Source organism: Adiantum capillus-veneris, chromosome 14, assembly GCF_014529385.1.
Source record: "Adiantum capillus-veneris isolate H3 chromosome 14, ASM1452938v2, whole genome shotgun sequence".
Taxonomy (NCBI): Eukaryota; Viridiplantae; Streptophyta; class Polypodiopsida; order Polypodiales; family Pteridaceae; genus Adiantum; species Adiantum capillus-veneris.
The window spans coordinates 51,626,146-51,633,597 of record NC_140944.1 but is presented as its reverse complement, the minus strand read 5'-3'; positions in this window follow the sequence as shown (position 1 = coordinate 51,633,597).

Here is a 7,452-nt window from a genome sequence, read left to right as displayed (position 1 = left end):
ATACCCTGCTAGCTCTCACCATCTTCGAAGGTGTGTGAGGTCTTGGGTCTGAGAACGGGGATAATTCAAGTTGTGTTTGATTAAGTGTTTTGCTTGGTGTATGAAGCTTCCATCTTCATTGCACTAGCTCGTCTTGAAGGAACACAAAGAATTGTATTGTACAATGTCTCTCTTGATGGGAGAAACCATAATACAAAGCCTTTTGGAGGGGGGACCGGCTCCATGCAAATCCGGTCCTCAACTGTTGTCAATAGCTTAATTGCTCTCTCTTTTGAAAGTATTGTCGATGCTATCTAACTAGGTGTTATGCTTTTTGTTGCTCTCTCCACCCAAGCACTCTTGTAATTCTCATTAGGAATCAACTCTAATGAAATGCTCACTATGTTCATGCTAATTTCCGCTACACATAAGATTTTAGGCCATTAAATGTTACATTGGTATCAGAGCTCAAGGTTTCTCTTTTCTTGCTCAAGAAGGGAGGTCCTCAAGCTAGCTACAAATGGTTGGTATTATTAATTGCCTGTGAGTAAGTAGAATAGGGATTTTTCAGCCTTGTAGTGCGCCTACCTTTGTGCAGTTAACGGGGCATCACCGTCGAGAGCTATGGTCTTAATAGTGGAGTCCTACGGGGCTTGCCTACGGCTTAACCACTATTGAGCTATTAGAAGCTTGACAGGAGCCGGTGCTGTTTTGGTGTCGAAAGACCCTCTCTTCTATTCCTTTCAATTAATGGTATTCGAGCCGCGGGTACAGTAGCTTGAGTGCTTTTTCTAAAGGGGTAAAGAGGAGTAGCAACTAGGGCTTGAAGTGCCAAAGTACACCTAAAAAGTTTACACCTAAAAGTTGTTAGAATGGCTGACAATATTAAAGAGAGTGAAATTAATGTTGATAACTTTGATTTTGCTCATGAGCAAGCTACTAATGATGCTTCAATGCTTGTTAATTATCTTGTTTCTAGGCTTCAACAAGCCATGGGCAATCCATCTCTCCAAAGTGAAGTGCAACGGCAGCTCCGTGCTCACGGGATTCTCCAAGCTCATCACCATGACGAGAGAACACCTAGGAAGCCTCCTTGTGAGACTACCAAAAGAGGTCTCTCTCCGATTCGGGAAGAAGAAGAGAATCCATATGAAGGGCTCAAGAACTTACTTCTTGATGATGCATCTCCTTCCCAAAGGAGAACTCAAGAGCCTCCACCGAAGGAACGAGAAAGAAGCGAGTCTCCCGCCACCTCGGCGGAGATGGCTCCACGAAGACGGCGGGCTAAACGCTCTCCATCACCACCAAAGCGGAGAAGACCATCACACTCTTCTCCACGCCATAATTCAAAGAGGGATGATAAAAAGCAAGAGAAGAAAAAGGCGAGAAAGAGGACACCCTCTTCTCCATCTTCTTTATCCTCTTCCTCTTATGAAAGCTATGGTGAAGACGACAAAGATCAAGACAAGAAAAAGGCGAGAAAGAGGTCACCCTCTTCTCCACCTTCTTCAAATTCTTCATCTTCTGAAGAAAGTGATGGTGGAACTTTTGAACCATCAAAAAGAAGAGGCCATAGGAAATCCTATGCCGCATGGAAGAGGTCGTCCAAGCTGAAGAAATTCAAAGAGGGAGGGAAGAGCATCTCTTTCCTTACCTATGATGGCACCTTCGGTGCTACAGACAAAGTTTTGGCCTTTATCCAGCAATTCGATGCGGCGTTTGGAGATGAGGGCTTCACGGAGTCCTCTAAGCTACGCCATGTAGCTATGCACTTTCAAAAGTCCGCCAGACAATGGTGGTCTAGCCTACGAGCCAACGGTGAAGCTCCACGAACATGGAAGGCTTTAAGAGCTTCCATTATGAAGCAGTTTTTGGCCACCGATGCCAAAGACAAAGTACTCACCGAATGGCGAAGCTTAAAGCTCTCTCCCAATGAATCCATCCACAAATATGTAGACAAGTTTTGGGACCTACAACTCAAAGCCACTGTCTTCAAAAAGTTGGATTTTGGAGAGCAAAAGCAACAATTTTGTGCGGGCTTAACCGAAGAAATGGCGGAGTATGTCAACTCCCAAAGGCCACGTACCATATCGGCGGTAATACACCATACTATGGTGGCCTCGCGAATCAATTTCCAAACGGGGGGTAAAAGAAATAATAAGCCCCCGGAAAACAAAGGTTCCAATGAGCCTAAGGGGAAGGACAATGTCCAAAAGTCTCCTAAGGGCAATTCCAACAAAGCTAAAGAGAAGGGAGTTTACAAAGGAAAGAAAAAACTCTCTCCTGAAGAGCTTGAGCGTTATCGTAAAGATAATCGGTGTTTCAAGTGCGGCGAACAAGGGCATGCGTACCGCGCTTGTCCCCAAAAGAACAACCGCCAAGGTCCTCCTAGAGCTTCTTTGGTTGAAATCCAAGAGGAGGAGATTCACCAAACTCACCACAAAGGATCTCCTCTATGCCATGCTTGGGGAAAGGTAAGAGAACATGATGCTTTTATTCTCTTTGACCCTGGTTCTACTCACAATTTCATATCTATGGAGTTAGCCACCAAGCTAGGCATACAATCCTACGAGATGGGAGATATCCTACCCGCAGACAGTGCCTTCAAGGGGCAAGAAGCTTCAGTCACTCCCTTAATCGGGAAATTGAGGCTTCATGTCCAAGGCTATGTGGACAAAGAGGATTTCTTTATCTCTCCTATCAAGCATGAGGATGTAATCCTAGGGGCACCATGGTTTGACCGTCTGGCTGCCCATGTTAAATTTCCTGAAAGGAGAATCTCCTTTAAGTTCAGGGAAAAGGACATGTATATAGATGCTAGGGAGATGGGTAACACCATCCCCATTGTACATACACCAGCTTTCAACAAGTCAATAAAGAGCTCTATTTCCGTGTACATGATTTTTGTTAAAGATTCTCAAAATGAACCTAATGCTTTAGCAAAAGAAAATAAAAGCAACCAAAAGGAATTAGAGTTATCCAATTTTCTCAAGGGGTTTCAAGATGTCTTTATTGACGACATCCCTTCTGAGCTACCTCCTAAAGAGGTAATGACGACCATGCAATTGAACTTCTTCCAGGAAGTTCACCGCCTAACAAACCTCCTTATAGAGTTTCTCAAGCTCAACAAGAGGAGATTATGCGGCAAGTGCATGAGTTAATTGAGAAGGGCATGGTTAGGCCTAGCTCATCTCCATTTTGCTCACCTGTGCTATTAGTGCAAAAGAAAGACGGCACATATCGTATGTGTGTCGACTATAGAGCACTAAATAGGATCACTATCAAGAATAGGTTTCCCGTTCCACGGGTAGAAGACCTATTTGATAAGCTACAAGGATCGACCTACTTCAGTAGGATTGACCTAAAAAGTGGCTATCATCAAATAAGGATAGTTGATCAAGACATTGTAAAGACCGCATTTCGTACTACATTTGGTCTTTACGAATACATTGTCATGCCTTTTGGCTTGACTAATGCACCAGCCACATTTAACCGCTTGATGGAGAAGCTGTTCAGACCTCATCGAACCTTCACTGGAGTGTTCTTTGATGATATTATCATCTACTCTAATTCATTAGAGGAACATAAGCAACACCTCCAGGTAATATTTCAAGTTTTAAGAGAGAATAAACTTTATGTTAATCGAAAGAAAAGTGAATTTTTCTTGCAAGAGATTCAATATTTAGGTCACATTATCTCTCAAGATGGAATCCAAATGGATCCATCCAAGTTAGAGGTAATAAAAGGATGGCCTAAACCCAGGAATCTTCATGAACTAAGAAGCTTTATAGGTATGTGTGCATACTATAGACGCTTCATAGAAAAGTTCTCACAAATTGCGGGACCATTACATGACCTAACAAAGAAAAATGTTAGGTATACGTGGTCTGCTAAGGAGAACAATGCTTTCAAAAAGCTTAAAGAAAAGCTTATCTCTCAACCTGTGCTTACACTACCGGATCTCTCAAAACCATTTGAGGTCCAATGTGATGCTTGTGGTGATTGCCTTGGGGCTGTTTTGCTCCAAGAAGGGCACGCCATAGGCTATGAGAGTCGAAGGCTCGACCCTGTTGAGCAAGCTCTAGGCATATACGAAAAAGAACTCCTTGCAGTTCTACATGCCTTAGACTCATGGAAGCACTATTTATTGGGGACTCCTTTCATTCTGCGAACGGATCACCAAAGTCTTAAGTACTTCATGACGCAGACCAAGCTCTCCGACAAACAAATGAGGTGGGCAAATTTCCTTTCGCAATTTCCTTTTCATATTGCTCACATTGCTGGCAAGCATAATCAAGTAGCCGATGCACTCTCAAGACGACCGAGAGTGAATGCGGTTTCCATAGCAACTCACAATGATCTATCTTTAATGATAGATGAGTATGCTATTGATCCCGATTTTAGAGATGTGATTTCAGCCCTTGCCTTAGGGAAGAAAGAAGAACCATTTACTTTACAAGATGGCTATCTTCTCTATGGCAATAGACTATGCGTTACTAACTCACTACGTGAGAAAGTAATGTATGAATCTCATGCTCCCCCATATGTGGGGCATAGAGGGATTCAGTCTACCCTAAAGGGAATTGAAACATATTTCTATTGGCCTACCATGAAAGTGAACATACATGAGTATGTTTCCAAATGTGTGGTATGTCAAAAGACAAAATTTGATAGAGGGAAGCAACTTGGATTGCTTCAACCCTTGCCAATCCCTAATTCACCATGGGAGAGCATATCCATGGATTTTATCTTTGGATTGCCTAAGTCTATCCATGGGAATACGGGAATATGGACGATAGTAGACAGGTTCAGTAAACAAGCTCATTTTATACCTGTCAAAAAGACTATCAAAGCCCATCAAATGGCAACCCTCTTCATTTCGCAAATTTTCAAGTACCATGGCTTGCCAATGTCCATAGTGTCGGATAGAGATCCTAGAATGACCAGTAATTTCTGGAAGGGTCTCTTTGAGAATTTAGGAACAAGGCTAAACTTCTCTTCGGCCTATCATCCACAAACTGATGGCCAAAGTGAAATAGCTAACCTAACTATTCTCGATCTACTAAAAGCTTATGTAACGGAAGTAGATCAAAGATCCCAATGGGAGAAGTACTTACCCTTAGTAGAGTATGCTTACAATAACACTGTACATACTTCTACAGGAAAAGCACCTTTCGAGGTAATTGAGGGAAGATCAAAAAGTCCCTTGCTACTTAAGGTACATGGGAAGATCTTCGCTGCAGATGAGTATAGCCGAGACCTACAAGAATCTTTCCAAAAGATTAAGGATGCTATCTCTATCTCACAACAAAGGCAAAAGGCTGCTGTTGACAAGCACAGAAGAGCCCAAGCCTTTAAAGAAAACGATTGGGTCTTGTTAAAGTTTCCCAAGGCTCGATTAAGGCACACGACGGGCAAGAATCCTACGGGCCACCAAAAGTACTATGCTAAACTAGCAAAAAGGTACTATGGTCCCTTCCAGATTCTTAGGCCAATCAATGAGATGGCCTATCAACTTAAGTATCCCAATCATTGGCTCATACACAATGCTTTTCATGTGAGCCTCTTAAAGCCTTACAAAGGAGAGCCACCTCAAGAACCAACTATTGAAGACCCACCGGAGATCGAGGACCACGAGGAGGTGCTGCAGCCCGAGTCCATTCTCCGACATGAAGACAAGGTATTAAGAGGCGGTAAGACTATCCGACGATATCTTATTAAGTTTAAGAATTATCCTTTTGAAGATGCTAGATGGATGCAAGGCATACAATTAAAGGATAACCTAAACCTTGTCAATGCTTACAATGCTTCCCAAGAGTAAGCAAATGTACAAAATGTTAAAAATGAACAAAATTTTTTGTCTTATAAGACTCTCTTTTTCTTTATTTGTGCACAAAAATGAAGTAATATGCATGCTTAGATCAAGTTTGCGGAGACGACGTCTCCCGAACACCAAGTAGAGCTTGTCACTCTACTATGGAAGATTGATAGGACTAATGTGCAGACATGCTTGCGGCAGCCTCAGGCTCTCAAGCGCCAAATGGACTAGTCATCCATTATGGAATGATGTCATAGGGTAACATAGGGATCCTCTACCCGCTAAGAAAAGGACTCATGCATATGCTTTATCTTCTCTACACCATAGTCGAGGACGACTATGATTTCAAGAGAGAGGTAATGTCATAATAATCAATATCTAATTCTCCTAAATGATTTTCTCATATTAAACTGATCATTTAATGTGGGGAAGTGCCAAGGGAGAAAAAGCTAGAATATTGGTTAAGTTAGCAGACCGGCCACAGTAGGGATCCAAAGGAGGGAAAATAGGGATCCAAAGGGGGGGCCATCTGCAAAAGAGCCATGTGAAACAACGGGCTAAAAAGACCCTAAGGTTCAGCCCATTAAGACTTCCAAAATGCTAAGGTTCCAAAATTCAAAGGTTGTGTCCAAAGGTCAACCTTAGGGAAAATTGGATGCTTAGTGTGTGCCCAAAAAGTCTTTCTACATCCCTACATGGGAGGGGGCGAGCCCCAAAGCTAGGGGATGAGAGAGAAAGCCACACACACACACACAGGCTCCCTTTACACAAAAAGGCAATGAGGGACACATGTCAGCTCCCTAGGCCAGATGCCCACAAGGTATGCCCAATTCCTATTGGAAGACCCTTGAAGTGGACCAATGAGAATTAGGCTAGAGTAAATCTAGTTTAATTAATTTAAAAAACATTTAATAAAAGAAACCAATAAGAATTAAGTGTCCTAGAAGACTATTGGGCAGTCTCCCAAGGGGTCCAATGAGCATTCAGGAGCCCCATGGCTTGCCTGATTCCTATTGGCCAGGAGGCAAAGGGGTCCAATGAGAGTTTAGTTTAATTATTTAATTATCTAAAGCTCTCACAAAAGGGGAAAGGGGGACACATGTCAGAAGGCTATCACTTATGCTGCTTAATCCCTATTGGCTTGACCTGGGGAGGTCCAATGAGGCAAAAGCCAGACTAACTTAGCAGCTAGGGCTCGCCCAAGAGAGAGAGGGGGCTGATTTTTGCTTGGCATAGACACACACACTCTCACACTTGACCATGTGTGAAGGAAAAATACTCTATCTCCTCCCAAGCTTTAATGGAGAGCTCATCACCTACTCCAAGCTTGTGAGATAGAAGCCTACATCAACACTCTCTTGGCATGTGGATGCAAATCCAACCAAGAGCCAAGCTTCAATGCATGCTCATCTTCTCTACCAAGCTAATTACTAAGCTAAGCTATGCTAATATGAGTGATTATGTGAGGAGATGTACTTCTTTCTCGTAAGATACTTCTTTTTCCTCTCAATCTACTCTCATACCCTGCTAGCTCTCACCATCTTCGAAGGTGTGTGAGGTCTTGGGTCTGAGAACGGGGATAATTCAAGTTGTGTTTGATTAAGTGTTTTGCTTGGTGTATGAAGCTTCCATCTTCATTGCACTAGCTCGTCTTG